This window comes from Notamacropus eugenii, chromosome 4, assembly GCF_028372415.1.
Source record: "Notamacropus eugenii isolate mMacEug1 chromosome 4, mMacEug1.pri_v2, whole genome shotgun sequence".
In the NCBI taxonomy this organism is placed as follows: domain Eukaryota; kingdom Metazoa; phylum Chordata; class Mammalia; order Diprotodontia; family Macropodidae; genus Notamacropus; species Notamacropus eugenii.
In genome coordinates, this window is record NC_092875.1 from 105,340,641 (window position 1) to 105,366,893 (window position 26,253).

The following is a 26,253-nucleotide window of genomic DNA, read 5'->3' on the forward strand; positions in this document are numbered from 1 at the left end:
ACAATCTCAGATGAAGGCATAGGCCTTTTCCTCACCTTAGACACTGATTCTACGTGTGGCCTTGGTACCATCTCTTCCTGTCACCACTGGTGAGTTGTCTGGCATTCATCCTCACTGATCTTCTACTTTTCAATGCCCCTCAACCCCCAGCTCTTTCCCTTTTGCTATTGTCTTTGCCCTTAAAAAACAACCAAAAACAACTTCACCTACCATCCTCTCAAACTAATATGGTATATTTCTCCTCCCTCTGCCTTTTTAAGTAAAACTCCTTATAAAAATCATCAACACTGATTGCCTTAACTTCTCTTTTCCCTCACATCTCTACTCTTTGAACTCTGTCTTCTGGTCACATCACTCAACTGCAACTATTTTCTATATGAAACCAATAGAATGCAAACTCCCTGAAGGCAGGAACTGGTTTACTTTTTATTTTGTGACTTTAACACCTAGCACATAGTAGACATCTAATAAATACTTTTAGAATAAATGCATGAATTATTATTTCTTTATCTACCCTATTAGACCACCTTAAAACTGAACAGACCTTTTTCTCTCTTTGGGTAAGGGTGTCCTTTGTCCTGACATCTGCTCAGCTGGTTTCACTTTCTAATGCCTTGACTCTAGCCCCTTAGCTAGGTGTGTGACTTTGTCCATTTCCTGTCCCCTTCCTCTGTGGTTCTGAAGAGATATTGGAGTTAATCATTTATCAAAGTGCTTGGGCACTCAAACTATGCTATCCCTTCCACATTGCAGGGATTAGGGTTATGCCTCCATGATCTGGAAAATCTGAGTAAAAAATTGCCCTCCCCTCATATCAGAGAAGTCTGAATTATTATGATATTAAAATATATTGATATTATGTAGTACTAACCATATATTTTATGCATTTCTGAATTTCTAAATGTTTTCTGTGTCATCTGATGACCTTTATGTGTCATATGCAGCTTCTACAAAACTCTCCCAAAATTCCCATTTAATTTCTTAGGCTGACCCTTGTTATATCAAAACTGTGATTGGGAAAGTTGTGATGTGGAAACGATAGCTGTATATGATTTAGCAAGGTCCCATAGTGAGTTAGTAGGAAAACCAGTACTAGAACATAGGTCTCCAGTCTCCCAGTCTTGTATTCTTCAGCTTAAAGTGTCCTTTTCCTCAATTTAAATGTTTTTTAATGGTAGAGGAATAAAGAGAAAAGTTCTTTTCCAAAGCAAATTTGAAAGTAAGTCAGGGAAATGTAATACTCTCAACAAAAGCTCCCTCACTTTTCTCAGCCCTCCTTTCCTTCCCCTACTTTCATATGTGCACACAAACATACATGAACAACATTCTAACTAGATTTCCCGGTAATGGAAGTGAATGCTTCATTAATCATTGAGTTCCCTCTCACTGGAGATACTCAAGTAAAGTTCTTATGCTCACTTGCCAGGAATTCCTACATCAGACATGGAATTGGACTCAATGACCTGTAAAGCCTTCTTTAACTCCAGGATTCTTTGAATCCATTTTTTCACCCCATTTTGCCTGTTTCATCCTCTGAAAATGGCTTTATAATAGGTGATCTTTAAAGTTCCCTTTCAGCACTGACAGTGCCTATATTCTATATCATAGCTATTTTTTCCTTCTAACCCAAAATGTTCTATATTCTAAGGTCCCTTCCATATCTAACATTCTGTTCTATGTTCTGTGTTTCAACTTGCTATACCCTAAAGTCCTTTCCAAATCTCACTTTTATTATGATTCAGTCTAACATTTTATCTTCTATCATTCTATTTTCTAATGTCCTTCCTATCTCTACCATTCTAGGTTCTAACATTTTATTGTCTAAATTCCTTTTTAAAGCTGATATTCTGTGATTTTGAAATTCCATGTTTATAAACCCCAGTTTGCTCCTTTCACCTCAGTTGATGCTGTCCTAAACCTCATAGATATCTTTTATCTTTCCCCCTGGCCTGGTCACTGTTTTCATCATCTGCTTTGATTTTTCTGTCCATTTATTTTCATTGCTGGTTCCCTCTCAGGCAGCTCTGAATTTGTTTACACTGAGATGCCGTCACTCTCCTTTGGGTTTTACTGTGATTTCTCTGTGGTTATTTATTTCTTTCACTTACTTTCAAGTTTGCTTTGGAAGAGAATTTTCTCTTTATCCCCCTACTATGAAAAAATTCTGGAGATGAGGAAAAGGGCCATTTAAGGCCAGGAACACTGTACTAGGAGACTGGAGAGTTATGGTCTAGTATTGATTTTTCCTACTAACTAGTGATGAGAACTAGCTTAAATATATAATTTCTCTGATCTTTATTTTCTTCATCTTCAAAGTTAGGATAGTAGACTACATTATCTTTGTGAGTCTGTCCAACTTTGGTATTTGATAAGATTTTTTTCTAGGTCGAATGTATATATTAACTCAATATCCATCTTATTTATCCCATCTGTCATAGACAACTATAAAAGGGCCAAATTGTGCAGAGTGTTATGTTAGATACTGAAAAATTTAATTTAATTTTTGATGTAGCATCTGTCCTAATGCAGTTTATGGTCTAACATGGGGTTAATGTATAATACTATAATCTTTCCTGGTTAAGTCTTTTATATTAAATATTGTACTCCCCATATCTAACAACAGTTCTTCAGTGCTCTAAGTTTCTGAGTTCTAAAGTACATTCCAGCTTTAATATCATCTATTCTGAGGTTCATGATCCATTTCAACCATCTAGCATTTCATGGTACACTGAATTTCAGGACCTTGACCAGCTCCTATAAGATTATTATTTCCCCCAGGAATCTGACCTGAGTTTTTGATGCCCTATCCCATGTGCTAAAAACTCAGATGTACTCAAGAAACTTTTCTGGCTAGAACAATGACTTCCCTGAAGAAATGGGAGACACAGCTGTCACTTCACAAAGATGTAAAAGCACAGGGAGTCTGCCAGATAAAATCATATAATCATAGAATTTAGAGCAGGAAGAGCCTTCATATATATATTCCTTCATAGGAAGAGCACTAGTTCAAGTCCTTCATTTGGCAAATCCATGGACAATTAAAGATTTGAATCCAGGTCTTCTGATTCCAAATCCAGTGATCTTGATATATACCTATATACATAAATATATATATATATACACACACACACATATATATATATATACATATATATGTAGGTATATATCATACAGACAGACAGACAGTGTATGTATGCATTTGTGAATAAGTATGGGTGTTTACTTGGAACTGGGTACACAATACACAAAATCTTTTTCTACTTTTCTTTCAAAAACTACTTTTGTAAGAGGGAGAGAATATATTCATCTAGATTAATTCAGATTAAACCTTGAGTAGGCTACCCTTATATATAGGTCTATGTGGCTTGATTTCAAGTTCACCAGTAATATGTCTATGTCTTCCAATGTCTCTCCCTGGCTTGCTCCCTGATATATTATGAAGAGAAGACAGGGCCATTTTTTGAATACTTAGAGATAGGATTTAGCATGCAGATGCTTGGAAATGAGTTTTAAATTCACAGTAAAGTGAAAATGAATAATGTTGCATACTTACATTAAAGGCCATTGAGTTCAGCAACATCATTTTTAATAGATGGGGAAGTATAGACTCAGAAAAGAAAAGTGCTCATCTAGGACATTTACCAGATTAGAAAGAACAATGAAATTAGAACCTGGATTCCAGGATTCCTAAGTTCAGTTCTCTATACCATATTCTCTAAGAGACTGGTTGGAAGCTAATATTATCTGAAAATAATCTTTTCACTTTTCAAAGAGTTTTACATCGAAAAAAATTAATGTCTCTGTGAAATAGTCAAGGTATTATCATTCCCATTTTACAGATGAGAAAATTGTAGCTCACTGAGGAAAAATAACTTGTTCAAGCTTGTACAGCTATTGAATGGCATATAAAATAAAATCATAGGATGCTAAATCTGGTGTATATAATGCTAGAGTACTGTGTTATAATTTGTGAATTTATTTTGTAATCCTTGATGTTTTGTACTTTTTAAATACAGTATTTTATTTTTTCTTAATTATATGTAAAGATAATTTTAACATTCATTCAAAAAATTTTGAGTTTCAAGTTTTCTCCCTCTCTCCTTCACCTCTGCTCTCATCAAGATGGTATGAAATTTGAGATATGTGTGTATATCTATATCTATATCTATACCTATGTAGATACATACACACATGCATATATACATTTATATACACATGCATATATACATTTATATATGTATATGTACACACAATCATGTAAAACTTTTCTACATTATTCATATTGTAAAAGAAGAAAGAGACCAAAAGGGAAAAAATCATGAAAAAAATATTTAAGTAAAAAATAGTATGCTTCAATCTGAATTCAGACTTCATCAGTTATTTCCCTGAATGTAGATGGCATTTTTCATCATGAATTCTTTGGAATTGTCTTGAATAATTGCACTGATGAGATGAGCTAAGTCATTCACAACTGATCATCATACAATATTACTATTACTGTATACAATGGGCTCCTGGTACTGCTCACTTCACTTTGCAGCAGTTCATGTAAGCCTTTCCAGGTTTCTCTGAAATCTTCCTCATTATTTCTTATAGCACAACAGTATTCCATTACATTCATATACCAGAACTTGTTCAGCCATTCCCCAATTGATGGGCATCACCTCAATTTCTAATTCTTTGCCATCACAAAAAGAGCTGTTACAAATATATTTGTACAAATCAGTCACTCCTCTCCCTTTTTAAAACATCTTTTTTGGATACAGACCTATTAAGGTATTGCTGGATCAAAGGATATGCACAGTTTGATTGCCTTTTGAACATAGTTCCAAATTGCTGTCCAGAATGGCTATAGTAGTTCATAACTCCATCAACAGTGCATTAGTGCCCCAATTTTCTCACCTCCCCTTTTTCTTTTCTGCTATATTAGCCAATCTGATAGGTGGTACCTCAGAGTTCTTTTAATTTACATTTCTCTTTTCAACAATAACTGAGTATTTTTTTATATGATTATAGATAGTTTTTTCTTCATCTAAAAACTTCTATCTTGACAAAGGTTAGAAAGTCAAGTATTTGTCTGGGAACATAAGAAAACAGTGTAAAAACACTCAGACTATAGAATATTACTTTGGTGACAAAGATGATCAAAACATAGAACCAGAAGAAGACAACAAAGTCAAAGATCCTATGACAAAAACCTCCAAGAAAAATATGAATTGAGGGTGGAGCCAAGAGTATCAGCAAGAACTTGCTAGACCTCTCCCCCCAAACCCAGGAAAATAAATGTAAAAAATGACTAATCAGCAGTGACTCTGAGTATTTTTTCATATGATTATAGGTAATTTTTTTCTTTCTCTAAAAACTTCCTGTTAGAGAAATAGGTAACAGCTCTTGTTTTTATAAATTTGACTCAATCCTTTATATATTTGAGAAATGACACCTTTATCAGAGATACTTGCTACTGAAATTGTTTCCCAGATTCCTGCTTTTCTTCTAATTATGGTTGCATTGCTTTTGTTTTTGCAAAAAGAAAAAAAACCTTTTTAATTTAATATATCAAAATTATCCATTGTGCATCATGTAACGCTCTCTAGATGGTTTGCACTTTTTAAGTTTCTGAAATTTTATACTGAAAACAGTGGGCACTTAGCAAATGTTTGTTTAATTGAACTATGCTACAAACAAGAGTGAGACAGGTGAAAGCAGAGCTCTAGAAAAAGCACTGTTTAAAATATTTTGGAAGTGTTTTGCTACAATAACATTTAGTTATGATGAAGACATATTCCTCCTTGGTCTGGTCCTGATGTTGAATATAGCACTTAACATTTGTTCTATTTCAATGTGCTTTCACATACAGGTGGAGTCAGGCAGGAAGAGCAGGGAGAATGAGCAACATATTTCACCATTCAAAAAGAAGAGGATAGAGAAGAACCTTAGAGGCCAACAAGAACCTGTGGTTTTGTGAACATGCATACCCTTTCTTAGATGTCAGGAAGAATATGTAACTACATCTCTCTATCGATCCGTCTGTCTGTCTGTCCATCTATATATTATACTTTTGTTGTCCTCTTACCTTTGTTCTCTAAGTAGACCAATGACACCAGAAGGGTGGTGTCTTAACTTGTGAGTGAATCAGATTTAAGTGAGGCAGAACTGTGCAAAGTCATCAGCCTCACTCTCTCCTCTAGAGTTATCAGAATCCAGGGGCAAGACATAGGTCAGGATGACTGAGGATGTCCTTGGGTGCAGTGGGAAACACTGGTCTTACGCTAAGGTCTTTCCCAGGTCTCAGTTTGTCTGAGACAACACCCATTCTACACATATACACACACACATACACACTCACACACATACATTCTTGATTTTTATATATACATATATTATATATGTATACACACACACACACACACACACACACACACACACACACATATATATATATATATATATGTTCTCTTTTATTGGGCTGAAGTCTGCCTAATTCTTCCATCTGTCCCTTAAACAAATACAGAGATAGAGCAAATCCTTCTTCCTGAAACTTTCCCCCTGTTTGGAGAAAATTGTAGTGTGCTCATTAAGTATTTATCCTGTAGAGAACATCTGTTGAAAATGGGATCAAAACTACCCAATAGATAAAAAGATTTTTTTTATGAGATACCCTTGCCCCATACACACATAATTGAATGCAAAGGAGGCTTGAAAATTTTAAAGCAAGGCTCCCATCCAATTCTCAGATCAATGAACTAGTGCAACAAAGCTCCCTCTTATTCAGCCTTCAGTGTCTTTGTTTTGTCATTGTTTTGTTTGTCTAGATAATATTGGGATCAATGTAAATGACAAAGGAGGTATTTGTTCATAGCCCTTTAACAGGAACAGACAAAATGTTTCTTCCATTAAAGACCATCAGGAGGGTTCAGTATTGGAAAAAGTACAGTCTGAGCTAGTTTGGCTAGAAGCTGAGGAAATTTTATCTGAAATAAAAGACGGGTTAGTACAATCAATGAGGCAATGATTGCTGTTATTAAAATCAAAGTTGACCTGGGGTAGGAGAAATCTGGTCCTATTTTCTGTGCTAATCAGACACAGTGTTAACTATTTTAATCCTCCAAAATCACTGAATCAGACTCTCAGTGTTGGGGTATGGAAAATTATATGGAAAATTAAATCTTCCCTTGCTCTGTTTGTGGTTCGCATTCTCTTTCTCCCTCTCCCTCCCTCCCCCATCTCTGTCTCTCCTCACTCCCTCCTCTTCTCTTTCTATGTCACTCTGTATCTCTCTGTCTTTCTATCTCTTTGTATCTTTGTCTCTATCTTCCTCCTTTTCCCCTTTTCTGTTTCTCTCTCTGTCTCTGTCCTTGTCTCTCTCTGTCTCAATCTCTCTGTGTCTCCATCTGTCTCTATCTGTCTCTCTGCCTCTGTCACTTTCTGTTTTTGCATCTCTCTCCCTCTCAGATGGAGTGAAGGCTACCTTTCTGGGTGATAGGCTATAACCTCTATCTCATGGTCTGCTTATCCTGTGGCCCCTCCCTTGACAGTATTAGCGAAGGTTGCAATTAGTGACAGTTCTGATGAATTGAGATCATAAACTTATTCCCATAGGGTTCCTGACAACATTCGCAGTCACATTTCAACTAATTCGATCATGCTCTGGAGCATCAAAGGCTTCTAGTTCATTGTTTCAGTCCTTTGAGCCATACACAGTCCCTGTGGGACCTTCCTTAAGTATAGCAGTAAGAGTTATTGTCAAGAAAACTGGGTCTGAATCCTAATGGTTACTACTTGTGTGACTTTAGATAAGTCACTTGCATTTTTTGAGGCCACAGTCCCCTAATTTGTAAAACGGAAGTGTTGGGGTTATATTATCAGCAAGATGTACAAATGGTTAATATCTTCCTTCCTCCCTTCCTTTTCTATCTTCCTTCTCTCTTTCTTTCTTCCTTCCTTCCTTTCTCTCTCTCTTTCTTTCTTTCTTTCCTTCTTTCTCTCTTTCTTTCTTTCTTTCTTCCTTTCTTTCTTTCTTTCTTTCTTTCTTTCTTTCTTTCTTTCTTTCTTTCTTTCTTTCTTTCTTTCTTTCTTTCTTTCTTTCTTTCTTTCTCCTTATTTGTCTAACCTGGAAATGCAGTTTAGTCCATTGCAATTTAAAATTCCTGAGTTCAATAGATTCAACAGTCATAGCTGCGTCTACAGATGATCTTATGTCACAGTGGTGCCAAGTTCTTTAAATTGTTTATTTCTACAAAGTTCTCTTACCCCCAAGACTTAAAAGAAAAGTATTATGTACCACATATAGAGTAATTTCAATGTAGTCCACAAAAAAAGAAGACAGATTCTCTTCCCCAGGTCAAAACTTCATAAATAAACATTGGAGGATTTTTAATACTTAGAGCTTTCAGGCATAAGGCTTTCCCTCAGCTGGTTCTATTTCCTCACTGCAATAAGCAGAATAAGCTTGTGATTTGGAGTTCAGCTTTAAGAACTTCTATGGCAATGAATCTTCCCAGCCTCTCTCTTTACCCATCATCCCACAAAAAGCTGCAGATGTGGATTTGTACTAGGCACTTGAAAGAAAGGATAGAGGATGGAAAATTTGGCAAGATAGAAAGTGTTCCATAGTCTGAACCACAGGTTAGAGAGAAACAGAATATAGGAATGGAGAAAAAGCAGACCAGTCAGCTGGGCCAGTCCTCATTATCTAGAGGTTAAACAGGGAAGGAAACTGGACCCCACCAACTCTCATAACCTTCCCATCTCAAGAAGCCTGCAGTAGCAAAGCACTCCAGGCTAATTGGTCTTTATAATATAGGAGGAAAAGTTACTGAAGAATGAGTAGAATTCTCAAAGGTGAGTGACAAAGATTTCATGAAGCTAGTTAAAATACTAAAAGAAGATAGAAAGCTTGAGTGAAATGAAGGCATTGGACTAACTTAGAAGGTTCCCTTACAGTTCCAAGAATTCAATTTCTTTCAAGTGTTTGACTCTCTAGTTCTACTCACAGCTAGCTAACATTTACATAGCCTTTCCCAACCCCTCTTACTTCTTATGCCTTGCCTCATTTAATTATTTCTAATTTATCTTGGATATAGCTTGTTTGTGCATATTTGTTTGCTTTTTGTCTCTTTCATTCCATTGTGAGCTGTTTGTCTTTTGTTTCTTTTTTTATCCCTAGAGCTTAACACAATGCCTGGTGCATAATAGGCACTTCATGGTTGTTTATTGATTGAACCACATAGTACTTTAAGGTTTGCAAAATTCTTTACAAATACTAACCTCATTTTTATCCTCACAGCAATCTCAGGAGATTGGTGTTGTTATTATTTCCATTTTACAGATGAAGAAACTGAGGCTGGCAGAGGTTAAGTGCCTTGGCCAGTTCTGCACAACTAGTAAATATTCAAAGCAGGATTTGATCTTAGGTCTGTGAGATTCCAGATCTAGTTCACCTTTAGCTGGTTTTCAAGTCAGTTCCCATGAAAAGCTGGAGGTCATTACAGGTTGTTCTGCCTCAACCAAGACTCTTCCCATATTCCAACCTGTTAGTGATTCTTTTAACTCAAGGCCATACCCCTAACAATCACTAACTTTTGACCCACAGAATGACAGAGATTTAGAACTGGAAGTGACATTAACAATTCTTTCATCCAACTTCCCAATCCTATGATAACGATGAGCGGAGAAGCTCAGAAACGTTCACATACATAAAGACGAGAAGAGCACTATAGTAGGACACTGTTCTCTGAGGAAAAATGAGCAAGACAGCCTTTCCTTGTGTCAGTGACCAATGAATAAAGGTCTCTAACAAGTAACGAACATCTACGGTCCTAAGGGGGGGAAATCATATTTCAAATCAATCCAGACTCAATTCCAGAACACAAGGTCACCTCAGAGAAGTCAGAAATGTGCATAGTAACTGCAAGAGACAGGACTTAAAATTTGTCCTTTTTTGTCCAAATACAGAATTCTTTTTATTATAAATCTAAGGCTACCTCATAATTGCCAAAAAGGGTCATAATGACAAATGGATATAATAAAAAGTTGGTGCATGGAAATTATTCCTAATTATGGCATACCTGGGGAGTTTCTTTTCTTGACATGCCTTGGTTTCCATGTTCAACTGAATTCAATTTAATTCAACTTTCCTCAGCCACATAATGCATATAATAAAACTGTGGAGTACCAGAGATATGAAGACAGAAGATCACATAACAACTGCTCTCTACAGTATAGAAAGGGAACCATGTATATAAATAAACATAATATAAAATTTTAAATATTTAAATGTGGATGAGAGGTCAGAGTGACCTGAGAGGTCCAAATAGGGAGAGGTCACTTAACTGAGTATATAAAAGAGAGGGGGCAGCTAGGTGGCTCAATGGCTAAAATGCCAAGTCTGTAATCAGGAGGACCCGAGTTCAGACCTGACTACAGACACTTGACCCTGGGCAATTCACTTCATCCTGTTTCCTTCAGTTTCCCTAATTTCAAAATGGGCTGGAGGCAGTGACAAGCCACACTATCATCCTTTCCAAAAGATTCCCAGATGGGGTGACAAAGAGTCAAACATAACTAAAACAACTGGACAATAATACAAAAATAAGAGGCAGCGTGGCAGTGGAAAGGGTACTAACTCTCAAGTCAGAAGATCTGGGTTCAAATCCTGCTTCTAATGGTTACTACCTGTGTGTGACTCTGGGCAAGTGAGTTAACATCTCTGGACCTCAGTTTACTAATTTACAAAGTGAGGTCTCTGGATTAGTTGGTCTCTGAGGTTTTGTCTAGATCTGTGATCCTTTGATTCTTACATTAGCAAAAGCTTCATAAAGCATATGGTATCTGAGGTAAGTCTCACAAGAAAGAGAAACAAGTCAAGAGTAGTCCGAGCATGGGGGGAAATGTGTACAGAAGCAGAGAGGTAGAGAAGGAAGGATAAGTTTGAGGAAGAGTAGTTAGTCTATTTTGTCTGGAACTGTTATGAATAAAATTACAACAAAGTTTCCAGGTATTAAAAATCAGTTTATTCCAGCCAAATAATTAGTAAGTCAACAGTCAATGACTTTTCTTGGTTATTGAAGACAAAGATGCAGGGCCTTGGATCATCTTTAATGCCCACCTTCTTTTGTGACAGCACATTATCAGACCCCCCTCTGATAAGTGAATGACAACCTTAATTGGTGGATACCTGATGAGGAGGTGGGTGAAGAGTCCATAGCCTCTTCCCATTACTTCATAGTCAAGAGGGCAGTAGTCAACTGAGGAAGGAGGCCTGGTCATGAATTTTAGCAGCCTCCAGCAATCCAGGCAAGAAAAACCTTTCGGGATCAGGATCTCTCTGGCTTAATTTCTCCTCCATGAGTCAGGGTACTCCAAATTCTGATGGAGGGACCAAGGTCTTACAAATGGCTCTTAATAATGATAGTCATCACACAGGGCAAACGTTCACATAGTAGTCAGAAGAAGCAATAAAAAACACTCTCAAGGTCTCTGTTAAGAATTTTGGAATTGATTCTGTGATATGGGAGGATCACATAGCATGGCCTGCCCTCATCAGAGTAGGTGTTGTGCTCTGTGAGCAAAGCAGAGTTGAAGTAGCTCAAAGAAACCCAAGATGCACAAATTTAGAGAATCTATCTCAAAGGTTTGCATGGACTATTTGTGCCTGACCTGGGGGAGAATATTCTGAGCTTCTATAGATGTTATCAGCCATAATTGGACACACTGTACCAGACTGGCATAGTAATGTCATTTTGGTCCTCACTGAGAATGAAAGACAACAATCAATTAACCAACCAACCAAGTTTTATTTATAGGATAAATAGAGAGTCCCAGATCAGGCCCTGGGAGGGGCTGGTGTGTGACCACACTCCTCAGCCAGTTTCTATGTGAGCTAAAACTAAGAGCTGAGAATTTTAAACAGAAAAGGGAACATTACAAATTAATATTAATAATCAAATGATACAGCATTAAAATTCATTTTCCTCAGAATGTTAAGTACGTGAAGAAGTATGTCCTGAACTAAAATAAGAATTAAAAATTGGAGGCAGCTTAGGGAGTATTTTGAACACCAGGTTAATGAGATCATTTTTTTAAAAAAATCTTGCTGGAAATGGGGAGCCATGGAATATTTTTGAAGTGGGGAGTTACATGGTCAGACCTTAGTAATAAGATCACTTTTGCAGCTATGTGAAGGATAATCTGGACAGGGGAAAGACAGATTAGAAAGCTGTTTATTGCACTAGTCCAAGAGTTGATTATTAGGGACTGAAGTAGTGTGGAGGGAGAAGAGTGGAAGGATCGATGAGATAGGTCTACAACAGGATTAAAAGGACTATGAAAATAATTGCACAGTTATCCCTTTCACATCCTGAATTTCCCCATTGCAGTTTTGATATATTGTACGTTGTCATAAGAAATTAAATAGGAATTTTGGGGGAATTTTGCAGAAGCCACAGATGACACACCAAGGCCAGCAGATAACACAGAAAACATTTAGAAATTCAAAAATGCATAAAATGTATGTGTAGTATTGTCTGATATCAACATATTTTGTCTTTTTAATACCATAATAATGCAGACTTATTCTTTGGTATGAAGAGAGGGCCAAAACTTTTTAGACAGGTTCTCTGGATTGCAGAAGGGTCATCAACCTCTAACCTCCATGATGTGGAAGGGATAACTGTATAAGTGGTTGTGGAAGGAAGCACAAATCTTGGTGCTCCCAAAAACAGAAATGAAGAAGGTAAACGAACAGATTGGTTTTAGGAGGGGATGAAAGTTTCATATTTTGTAATTTGAAGTGCAGAAAAGATATACAGGTGAAGTTGTCCATCAAGCAGTTAGAAACCAAGGAGTGGAGCTCAAGGAGTAGGGGTGGGGAACTAGTGCTCAGTGGATAGATTTGGGAATCATCTGAATTGAGGTGATAATTGAAGCTGGGGAAGAGAGAAACTTACCATAAGAGAGAATCTAGTCTAGAGAGCTAAGAAAAGGTATACTGGTCATAGGGCCTGAGGGAGGAGGATACCCGCCCACACTTAGAAGACTGAAGGTGAGTTAGCAAAAGATATGGGATGCACTCAAGCAGGTAAGCATGGGCCCAGAAGATGATACTGACATAGGAGGCAGCAGAGATGGACAGTACGTAGAAGAAGAGGCTGATTTACAGTGCCAAATACTGGAAAGAGGTGAAGGAGGTTGAGGTCAGTAGATCTCGTGATGTATCTAGCTCATTGGAGACATTGGAGAGTGAAAAGGATAGAAGTCAGATTTTAAGAGTTGAGAACCTATTATGTAATGAAGTGGAGAATGATTTACATTCATCAGGGAATTTCTTCATAAGAAATTTCTGTAGGCCAATGAATCAAAATTCCAGTAAAAGCAAACAAAATCAAAACTACACTTTCTAATTACTTGTTGTGTATAGTGTAGCTTTCTATTGTAATGTAAGCTCTTTGAAGACCAAGAGATTTGATCTTTTTATCTTGGTACTCCTAGCATCTGGAATATTGAATAAATGTTACTAGAATTAGCATGAATTACCAAGTAAAATTGGGGTTGAGCAGGGGATGCACAAAACTGCCCCTGTGATTCTGGCCATAAAGGATGTAATAGGGAGACTGGAGAGGCTGTAAGGTGCTAGGACTCTGAGCCTGAAGTCAGGAACACCCAAGTTCTAATCTAGCCTCAGATGCTTACTAGCTGTATGACCTCTGGGCAAACAACTTAATTACTTTCTGTCCCAGTTTCCTCAGTTGTAAATCTGAAACAATAATAGAGCCTATCTCCCATGTTCGTTGTGACAGTCAAATGGGATAATATTTGTAAAGCACTTAACATAATGCCTAGCCCATAGTATAGACTTCATAAATGCTTATTGACTTACTGGCACCCATTTCTTTTGTTGGTGTTCAGTCTTGTCCTTCATGACCTCATTTGGGTATTTCTTGGCAAAGATACTGGAGAGGTTTGCATATCCTTCTCCAGTTCATTTTATAGATAAAGAACTAAAGCAAACAGGCCTAAGTGACTTGCCCAGGGTCACACAGTGAGTAAGTGCCTGAGGCCAGAGTTGAACTGCAGAGGAGTCTTCCTGACTCCAGTTCCAGCATCCTATTCACTGTGCTACCTAGCTGCCCATCCATTTCTTTTTTTTTCAGTTAATAAGCAATTTATTAAGTACCAATTATGTGCGAGGCATTATGCCAATGGCACAGGGACTGATCATGTCTGAAAATATATATATTTCAGTCTATCCCTTGAGTACTCCACCTCTCTGCCAGGTGGTATGTAACATACTTCATCATCAACCTTCTGAACTCCTTCAGTACCCACCCATTTCTAAGTGTGTCCTTTAATCCTGTTAAAGATTTCAGCTGACTCATCTACTCTTGATTCTTATAAACAAACACATTTGACCCTGCTTTCTATCCCTTTGCAGCAGGAAGGCACAGGACAACTATGGATCCTGACTCTATGGCACTTTTAAAATGTTTTTTTTTCTCTCTAACTAGGGAATATTATTATGAACCATTCATATGCTTCATAACTAAACTTCTGAGGGCAGCATTATTATAAATTGAAACCTTTCAAATTGTCCCCATCAGATCATAAACTTCACTTGTTTCAACGCTGAATGTTACACTTGATTTCTCCAATATGTGGCATGATATTCAGGCCTTTTACCATCCTCTAGATATTGTCCAGAATTTAGTTATGTTCTAAATTATGAAAAGCAGAATGGAATACAATACTCCAAATGCAGACTAATCAGGACAAGTACAGAGAGTTTAGTAATAAAATTCCAGTGTACCATGTTGAACACATTGATCCATTGTTGAGTGTGCTTAGATGTTGCGATAAGAGGAACTATAACCCTTATTTATAGATGGCATGGGAACCTTCTAAGAATAATGCTAAAATTAATACTAAGAGCTTCTGTAGGTGTATGTGGAGTAGGCATTCACCAATATGACCTTATGGCTGCCATTTGAGCCTCCAACCTCAAAATATCTTTCCTGCACAAAACCAGGAAAATTCCCTCCATTAGAGATTCTACAGGTTACAAGTAATGGAGAAGACCTATTTTTTTTTTTTTTTGGTTAGGAAAGTATAACAAATAAGGCTACTATAAAGAGGGAGAGTCAGATTCCTAGAATTAGAGGGAAGCTTGAAAGTCATCTGGTCCAATCTATATCTAAACAGAAACATTCTCTGAAGTATCACTGACCATTCAGCTTCCATTTAGCATCATCCAACTGATGGGCAACTTGCAACCTGCTGAGGTAGCCCACTCCACTTCTGGATAACTAAACAAAAATAAATAAATTTCACAATGTCTGTAAATATATGAAAAAAAGGCACCAAGTTAGTTGGATAAGAGACCATGACTATTGTCTTTTCAGTCTGGATTCACGTGACTAGTTCTAATGTTCCAGCCAAACAAAATATATTGCTCACTGTATTCCAATTACATCACATAATTTCCCACCTCCACACCTTTGCTCATGTTTTCTATTGCCTGGAATGATTTCTTTTCCTCCCTCTTTCTTTTGATTGTTTTCTTTTCTTCTAGGCTTAGTGATATAGATACCTATGCTACGAAGCCTTCCCTAATTCTCGTTCCTCCTACATCAAAACTAGAAGTAATTTCTCTTAATTTCTCAAAACACTTTGTTTCTGCTTCTCCTGCATATTATTACATATTCAATAAAAATACATGTGCAATTTTCCCTTCCACATCATGGGAGTTAGAAGCTGGCACCTCTCTGATTTGGAAAATCCACATAAGCTTTTTTTGGCCCTCTCTTCATACCAGAGAAGAAGAATGAATGATTATGGTATTGAAAGATAAAATATGTTAATATTATACAACATTATACTTATATTTTATGCATTTCTGAGTTTCTAATGTTTGTATGTCATCTGCATTTTCTGAAAAACTCCCCCCAAATTCCCATTTAATTTTTTATGCCAATCCACAATATATAGAAACTGCAGTGGGGAAACTTACAATGTGGAAGGGATAGCTGCATTGATTTAAAACATTTTGAATCAATAGATGTGTCTAACAACTGCTTTCCCCTAACACTCTCTGATATCATTCATTCCTCTGGAAAAGCTAGAGAAATTAGGAATTATTAACAGAGTGGAGGGATGTATCCTTTAAACTTTGGCAAGATAATCCTATCACTATTCCAATTTGAGTAGAATTTTGTCTCCTTTCAACTAGTCTTTTATTTGCACTGCTACATTCATCACATTTATTATTCTTTTAGCTTCGCTTTCTTTGCTTATCATCATTTCATCTTCCCATGAAGAATTCTGATTTTTTTATGTTCAATTCTTTTTGTGACACAATAATCTTCTGCCACCTTTATTATTCATATTTTGTTGGGCTACTTCCCAATTATTGGCCACATATTTTATTTACAGCTTTTTGTTATCACAAATAATGTAGCTATGAACATGGGCATATGTTTGGACATATGGGTCTTTTCTTGCTGTTGATAACTATCCTGGAGTACAGTCCCAGTCGGAGATCACTGGGTCACAGTGCAGGAATTTAGTAACTTTTCTTATATAACTACAAATTGTTTTCCAGAGTTGCTGAATAAGTTTGTAGTTCCACCATCAATAAATTAGAATGCTTCTTTTTTTCCACATCTGTGTAGCCCAATGATGCTTTTCCCTATCCTTTAGTATATTTCTAGATTAAAATGTGTAAGTAGTTCAGGGCTGTGGCAATTTGCATTTTGCTAATTACTGGTGATTTGAAGCATCATTTCAAATAATTGTATATGGTTTACTTTATTATTTGGAACAAAAAATAATTTTAACTATGGTTTCATTTCCCCCCAAAATGTATTAATTTACTTGATTTTAGTTTTCAACAATCACTTCCATAAATTCCAAATTTTTTCCCCTTCCCTTTCCTCTCCCTCCCCAAGATGGCATGAAATCTTATATGGGCTCTACACTACATTCCTATTGAACACATTTTCACATTACTCATGTTGCATAGAAGAATTAAAACAAATGGGAGAAACCAAGAGAAAAACCAAAACAAAACAAAACATAGCACAAGAGAAAATAGTCTGCTTCATTCTGTGTTCTGGTTCCATAGTTCTTTCTCTGGATGTGAATGGCATTTTGCATCATGAGATCTTTGGAAACGTTTTAGGTCCTTGTATTACTATGAAGGGCTAAGTCTATCAAAAATAGTCTTCACGCACTGTAGCTCTTGCCGTATATATTCTCCTGACTCTGCTCACTGCATTCAACAACAGTTCATATAAGTCTTTTCATGGTTTTCTGAAGTTCACCTATTTGTCATTTCTTATACCCTGATAGCCTCCCATTATATTTGTAAACCACAGCTTGTTCAGTCATTTCTCAATTGATGGGAGTCCCCTCAATTTCCAGTTCTTTGCCACCACAAAAAGAGTTGCTATAAATAGTTTTGTACATGTACGTCCTTTTCCCATTTTTATGATCACTTTGGGATACAGCGCTAAAAGTAGCATTGCTAGGTCAAAGGTTATGCACTTTTTTATAGCTCTTTGAGTATAGTTCCAAATTGCTCTCCAGAACGGTTGGATCAGCTCACAGATCCACCAACAATGAATTAGTGTTCCAGCTCTCACACATCTTCTCCAACATGTATCATTTTCCTGTTTTGTCACATTAGCCAATCTTATAGGTGCGATGTGGTCCCTTAGAGTTGTTTTGATCTGTATCTCTCTAATCAATAGTGATCTAGAGCATTTTTTCATTTGACTATAGATAGCTTTAATTTCCTCCTCTGACAAATATCCTTTGACCATTTATCAGTTGGGGAATGACTTATATTCTTGTAAATTTGACTCAGTTTTCTATATATTTTAGAAATAAGGCCTTCAACACAGACACTAGTTGTAAAAATTCTTTCCCAGTTTTCTTCTTCCCTCCTAATCTTAGTTGCATTGGTTTTGTTTGTACAAAAATTTTTCAATTTAATGTAATCAAAGTTATCCACTTTATATTTCATAAAGTTCTCTATTTCTTCTCTGGTCATAAATTCCTCCATTCTCCATAAATCTGACAAATAAACTATTCCTTCTTCCCCCAGTTCATTTAAAACATCAGCCTTTATACCTAGATTGTGTACCCACTTGAACTTTACTCTAGTATATGATGTCAAGTATTGGTCTTTGTCCAGTTTCTGCCACACTATTATTTCAGCAGTTTTGTCAAACAGTGAGTTCTAATTGCAGAAGTTAGGATCCTTGGGTTTATCAGACAGTAGATCGCTATAGTCAGTGACTACTGTGTCGTTTGCCTAACATATTGCACTAATCTGCCCCTCTATTTATTAGCCATTACCAAGTGGTTTTGATGATTGCTGCATTATAATACAATTTAGATCTGATATGGCTAAGCAACCTTCCGTTGTGTTTCTTTTCATTAATTCTTTTGATATTCTGGATTTTTTTGTTCTTCCAGATAAATTTTGATATTTTTTTTTCTAGCTCTAGAAAATAACTTTTGGTAGTTTGATTAGTATGACACTGAATAAGTAAATTAACTAAGGTAGAATTGTCATTTTTATTATATTAGCTCAGCCTACCCATGAGCAACTGATATTTTTCCAATGATTCAGACCTGACTTTATTTCTTTGAAAAGTATTTTGTAATTGTGTTCATATAGTCCTTGGGTTTATGTTGGCAGGTAGACTCCACAATATTTCATGGTGTCTACGTTAACTCTAGATGAGATTTCTCTGTCTCTTGCTGTTGGACTTTGTTAGTAATATATACAAATGCAGATTATTTATGTAGGTTTATTTTGTATCCTGCAATTTTGCTAAAGTTGTTTATTATTTCAAGTAGTTTTATTTTACTAGATTCTCTAGGATTCTTTAAGTACATCATTATATCATCTGCAGAGAGTGATAACTTAGTTTCTTCTTTGCCTATTCAAATTCCTTCAATTTCTATTCTTCTCTTATGGCTAAAGCTAACATTTCTAGTAACATATTGAATAACAGTAGCAATAATGGACATCCTTGCTTCACTATCTTACTGGAAATGCACCTAGCTTATCCACATTACATAGAGTGTTTGATGATGCTTTACGGTAGATACTACTTATTATAAGGAAAGCTCCCTTTATTCTTATGCTCGAAAGTGTTTTCAACAAGAATGGGTGTTGTATTTTGTCAATAGCTTTTTCTGCATCTGGTGGGATGGTTTCTGTTATATGGTATATGTATATATGGTATATGTATATATTTAAGTATATATGTATATATGGTTTCTGTTAGTTTTGTTGTTGATAAGATCAATTATGCTGATAGTTTTCCTAACATTGAACAAGTGATGCATTTATGGTATAAATCCTACCTGATCCAAGTGTATTATTCTCATGATAATTTGCTGTAATCTTTTTGATAATATTTTATTTAAAATCTAAATTTAAAAATTTGATAATATCTTATTTAAAATTTTTGCATCTATATTCATTAGAGAAATTGGTCTATAATTTTTTTTCTCTGTTTTGACTCTTTCCTGTTTGGGAGGATATTTTATGATATTTCTATCATAAAAAGAATTTGGTAGCACTCCTTCACCAATTTTCCCCAATATTCTACATAATATTGGAATTAACTGTTCTTTAAATGTTTAATAGAATTCTCTTGTAAATCCATCTGACCCTGGAGATTTTTTCCTAAGGAGTCCGTTGATGGCTTTGTTTCTTTTTCTGAGATGGGGTTATTAAAATATTTTACTTCCCTTCGGTCAATCTGGGCAATTTATGTTTTTATAAAATGTATCCATTTTACTAAGAATGTTAAATTTATGGGAATACAGTTGCCCCAAATAATTTCTAATTATTGTTTTGGTTTCTTCCTGGAGGTAAATTCACCCTTTTCATTTTTGATTTTGGTGATTGGGTTTTCTTCTTCCTTTTTTTAAAATCAAATTGACCAAAGTTTTATTAATTTTATTGTTTTTTCATAAACCAGCTCAGTTTTATTTATTAGTTCAATAATTTTCTTAATTTCAATTTTATTAATCTCTCCTTTGGTTTTCACTATTTCTAATTTGGTATTTAATTCAGGATTTTCAGTCTATTCTTTTTCTAGCTTTTTTAATTGCATGCCCAATTCATTGATCTCTTCTTTCTTTATTTTATTCATGCAAACATTCAGAGATATGACTTCCTCTAAGAACTGCTTTTACTGCATCCCATAAGTTTTCGCAGGTTGTCTCATTATTGTCATTCTCTTGAATGAAGTTGCTGATTGTTTTCTATGATTTGTTGTTTGACCCACTCATTTTTTAGGGTTAGATTATTTAATTTCTAATTAAATTTTGGTCTATCTTTCCATGACCCTTTATTACATATAATTTCCATTGCATTGTGATCTGAAAGGGATGCATTGAAAATCTCTGCCTTTCTTCACTGGATTGTGAGGTGTTTATGCCCTAGTACATGGTCAATTTTTGTGTATGTGCTGTGTACAGCTGAGAAAAAGATATATTCCTTTCTATCTCCATTCAGTTTTCTCCAGAGGTCTATCATATCTAGCATTTCCAGAATTCTATTCACCTCCTTAACTTCTTCCTTATTTATTTAGAGTTATCAAGTTCAGAGAGGGGGAGGAGGAGGTCCACCTCTAGTATAGTTTTGCTCTCTCTTTCATCTTGTAACCTCCTTAACTTCTCCTCTAAGAATTTGGAAGCTATACCACTTGGAGTATATATGTTTAGTAATGATTTAATTTATTGTCTATGGTGTCTTTGAGAAGGATATAGTTTTCTACCTTACCTTTTTTGTTTAGATCTATTTTTGCTTTTGTTTTGTCTGAGATTAGGATTGGTATCCCTGTTGGTTTTTACTTTAGCTGAAGTATAATGTATTCTACTCAAGTCTTTTACCTTTACTGTGTATGTATTCCCATTTCAAATGTGTTTTTTGTAAACAACATATTGTAGGATTATACATTTTTATTTATTTACCTTTAGTTTTCAACATTCATTTCCACAAGATTTTGAATTCCAAATTTTCTCCCTATCTCTCCTTTCCCCTACCCCAAAGCACCATATATTCTGATTACCCCTTCCCCTAATCTGCTTTACCTTCTATTACCCACCCCCCCTTCCCTTATCCCCATTTTCCCTCTTTTCTTGTAGGGCAAGATAGATTTCTACACCCCATTACCTGTATTTCTTATTTCCCAGTTGCATGCAAAAACAATTCTCAACATTCATTCCTTAAACTTTGAGTTCCAACTTCTCTCCCTTCCCATCCATCCCCCTGAGAAGGCAATCATTTCAATATAGGCTATATATGTATAGTTTTGCTAAAGACTTCCATAACAGTCATGTTGTGAAAGCCAAATTATATTCCCCTCCATCCTATCCTGCCCCTTATTTATTCTATTCTCTCCTTAGACCTTGTCCATCCTCTCCCCTTATTACTCTGTCCTCCCATTTGCCCTCCCTATTATCATACTCCCACACTCCTCCTCTCCCCTACTGTCCTGTAGTGTAAACCAGATTTTCATACCAAATTGAGTGTGCATGTTATTCCCTCCTTAAGCCAAATGTGATGAGAGTAAGCTTCACTTTTTCCCTCTCACCTCCCCTTTTCCCCTCCATTGAAAAAACTTTTGCTTGCCTCTTTTATAAGACATAATTTGCCCCATTCTATTTCTCTCTTTCTCTTCCAAGTATATTCCTCTCTCACATCTTAATTTTATTGTTTTAGATATCATCCCTTCCTATTCAACTTACCCTGTGTCCTCTGTCTATATAGGAATGTAAACAGTTCAACTTTAGTAAGTCCCTTATGATTCCTCTTTCCTGTTTACTTTTTCATACTTCTCTTGATTCTTGTGTTTGAAAGTCAAATTTTCTATTCATCTCTGGTCTTTTGATCAAGAATGCTTGAAAGTCCTCTATTTCATTGAATGACCATTTTTTTCCCCTGAAGTATTATACTCAGGTTTGATGGGTAGGTGATTCTTGGTTTTAATCCTAATTCCTTTGACTTCTGGAATATCATATTCTAAGCCTTTAGATTCCTTATTGTAGAAGCTGCTTTACCTTGTGTTATCCTAATTGTATTTCCATAATACTTGAAATGTTTCTTTCTGGTTGCTTGCAATATTTTCTCCTTGATTTGGGCACTCTAGAATTTGGTTACAATAGTCCTGGGAGTTTTTCTTTCTGGATCTCTTTCAGGAGGTGATCTGTGGATTCTTTCAATATTATTTTATCCTCTGGTTCTAGAATATCAGGGCAGTTTTCCTTGATAATTTCAGGAAAGATAATGTCTAGGTTCTTTTTTGGATCATGGCTTTTAGATAGTCCCATAATGTTTAAAATGTCTCTCCTGGATCTATTTTCCAGGTCAGCTGTTTTTCCAATGAGATATTTCACATTGTCTTCTATTTTTTTCATTCTTTTGGGTTTGTTTTGGAATTTCTTGGTTTCTCATAAAGTCTTTAGCTTCCATCTGCTCCATTCTAATTTTTAAAGAACTATTTTTATCAGTGAGCTTTTGAACCTCCTTTTCCATTTGACTAATTCTGCTTTTTAAGCATTCTTCTCCTCATTGGCTTTTTGGTCCTCTTTTGCTATTTGACTTAGTCTATTTTTAAAGGTGATAATTTCTTCAGCATTTTTTTGGAGTATCCTTTATCAAGCCGTTGACTCTCTTTTCATGATTTTCTTACATTGCTCTCATTTCTCTTCCCAATTTTTCTTCCACCTGTCCTACTTGATTTTCAAAATCCTTTTTGAGGTCTTCCATGGCCTGAGACCATTGCATATTTATTTTGGAAGTTTTGGATGCAGAGGCCTTGACTTTTAGGTCTTCCTCTGATGGTAATCATTGTTCTTCTTCATCAGGAAGGATGGAAGAAAATACCTGTTCACCAAGAAAGTAACCTTCTATAGTTTTATTTTTTCCCCCTTTTTGGGCATTTTCCCAGTCAGTTACTTGACTTATGAGTCCTTTGTCAAGAGAAGGGTATACTCTGGGGACCTGTAATTTCTCAGTTCCTCCAAGGTAGCACAATCAAGGGAGAGGAGTTTGCTCTCCTGCTGGTCTGTCCAAATCTTTTCTGCCCAGGATCTCCAAGCAGAATTCCCTTTCCAGAGACTCCAAAAACTCCACCACACCAGAACCCTTCCTCAGTGTCAATTCCCTCAGTGTCTTTAGGCCAAGGTCTCCAAAAATGGACACTGCTACTGCTGCCGCTGCCTGGGCTGGGGCTAGGGGAGGACCCTGGTCCTTCTTCACCAAGGTGAAAAAGTTTTCTCACTGACCTTTGAAGCTGTCTTTGGCGTTTTTGAGTTGAGGGATCTGGAAACTGCAGCTGCTGCTGGGGATTCTGCCACCAAGGCCTGCTCTGGTCTTGATTCTGCTGGTGCCATGCAGCCTAAGGCTGGGTTGGGCTCCGTGGGCTGTGCTCATTGACCTTTCAAGTTGTCTTTGGCTGGAAATCTGTCACACTGTCTCCTAGTGAATTCTGCTACTCTACAATTTGTACAGATTCATTTTTTAGAGGTATTTGAAGGAATTTGTGGAATAGCTCAGGTGAGTCCCTGCTTTCACTCCACCATCTTGACTCCACCTTCTAACATCCCTTTCAACCAGGAAAGGGGTACCTGAGGCCTCAGGGCCACACGTGGCTCTCTAAGTCCTTAAACATAGCCCTTTGACTGAATTTCAAATTTCAGTGAAATTCAGTCAAAGGGTTGTACTTGAGGACTTAGAGGGCCACACATGATCATGAGTCTACAGATTCCCTACCCCTGCTCTCAAATGACAATTTATTATGATTCTTTGAATGACAGTTCAGGTCTTCAGATAGAGACAGTGACAGTCTTGGAACTGATGAGGCTCATTTTCATGAGTTCAAATCTAAATTCAGCCACTTATTAACCATATAACTCTGGGCAAGTCACTTGACTGTTTGCCTCAGTTTCCTCATGTGTAAAATGATCTGGAGAAGGATATAGCAAACTACTACAGGATCTTTGTCAAGAAAAACCCAAATGGGGTCATGAAGAGTTAGACATAACTGAGAAAAAAACTCAGCAGTGATTGAGTGAACATTTTGTGAATAATAATAATAATATATGCTGGGTTATTAACAAGTCTGCTAAAAGAATCATAAGTGTTCCTTTTTTAGTTATTTGTTGGGTTCGGTTTTGTGTATGTCCTTGTGAAAAGAAATCTTTGTTTGGGACTACACTGATTAATAAAGCAAACTCAGGAAAAATAATACAAAAGGGAAGTTATTGCAGCACATCAAGGCAGAAGAATTGGGAATTACAGGCCCCAAGTTAAATTGCCTTTATAGAGAGGAGTAAATAACTTCAATATAAGGTTAAGACAATCCTAATTGGTAAGCATTTCAATGAGCAGATGGGATAGTGCCACTTCAGCCCCTCCCCTATTAGGAAGATAGAAATAGCACTAAGGAGATGAAATTAGTGTACCTAATGGTTAGTGGTTGATGATTCTTCTTTTGAGATTTATTATTTTTCATAAATAGGCTATTTATCTAGTAGAGTATGGCTTTTTGTCATATTTTTTGTTACTTCTCTATTTGTCTGCTGGCTGGCTTCAGGTAAGCAGACTCAAGGAAGGTGAAAACATGGGGTCGCTTCAGAATGACTCTGCATTAGTCACTGATTTTACCCACCCATCTCCCTCTTATCATTTGGCTGACAGAAATTGTGGTCCTTGCCTTTGGCTTCTGGCTCAGATTTAACTGTCAGACAAATATCTTTGCGCAAGGAAACAACAGTTCCACTTTCTACACTGGTATTTATGTCTTAGTTGGCTCTGGTGCCCTCATGATGTCGGTAGGTTTTCTGGGTGCTATGGGCCCGTGCAGGAGTCATAGCACATAGTGGGCTTGTTTTTGCCTTCCTCATGGTGATTTCTGTCATCAAAATAGTTCCTACCATCTGTAGTTATTCTCACAAAAACGAAGAGATTCATGAGGTTCAGGAAAACATATAACAAGATGAGGACTAATGAAGGTCCCTATAAAGATACCCTCAAAACCATCCATCATGCACTTGATTATTGTGGTTGGGCTTGTCTTTGGATCAGTTGATCACTCATATCTTCCCCAACAAGAATATAATCTCATTTGCCATGAATTCTTCCCACAAACTATTGAAGAAGTCTTCAACAGTAAATTCCACATTATTGGAGCTATGGCCATATGAATTGTTGTTGTGATGATCTTTGACATGATTTTTCAGTATGATTCTAAACTGTGCTATCTGCAGGAATTGAAAAATGGTCTAGGGTCTTTGATTTCATTTCTTGAACAGTAAAGTCTGCCCTATAAAATCATTTTGTTCCTTTCTTTTTTGTTTTGTTTACCACAAACTTTAGTAATCATTCCACATTTTTAAATAGATAAAGCTGTTCTATATTTGTTATCTTTTTAATGCCTTACTTGATACAGGTATTTGTAGTTGAGGGTTTTATGTTTGTTGCTGGCTTTTATGGTCAAAGAAATCCTGCAATGAAAGGTACTATATATGATAGATTCTAGTCAAAGATATTGTATATAATCAAAGACCATGTTGGCCTTTAAGTAGATAAAAAAATCTTATTTTGGATTTAATCAGGATGTAACATGTTGAAAATCATTTCATATATAATAAAAATTATAACAATTAAAAAATAAAATTATATTTTTTTTAATTGTTGGAAACCAGGACTACCAGAACATTTAGACTTTAGTTGCAAAGTGCCAGGAAGAAGAATCTTAAAAAATAAAGATAAATAGTTTTATTCTAATGAGAGCCAAATTAGTGAATAATGCCATTTAAATATCTCTTATGCACTTATTAGGTGCTATGTGACAGAGGCACAAAGACAAAAATGAAATAATCTGCCCTAAGGAAGTTTATGTTCATTATATCAAGTATCTCTTACAAGGGCCTGATCTGTAAGACAAATAGATAAGTAACAAAAATATGACAAAAAGCCATGCTCTATTAGATAAATGGCCTATGGATAGGAAAAGTAAATATATCTCAAAAGAATTGCCAACTATTAACCATATGAAGAATGTTCCACAGTTTTGATAAGGGAAGTACTCATCCAAATAACTCACAATTTTGATCTTATAGCCAACAAATTGTAAATGGTGCCAAAATATTGAGACAGTCAGTGTCAGAGTAGTTTTGGGAAGATGGATTCACTCATGTATTATAGGTGAGGCTGAGAATCGATAT

General features: G+C 36.2%; 1 pseudogene; it reads left to right on the top strand.

The window, feature by feature from the left end:
* LOC140502297 (CD9 antigen-like) overlaps positions 1–25,300 on the top strand; it is a 141,577-nt pseudogene extending 116,277 nt beyond the window's left edge.
* The last annotated feature ends 953 nt before the right edge of the window (positions 25,301–26,253 follow it).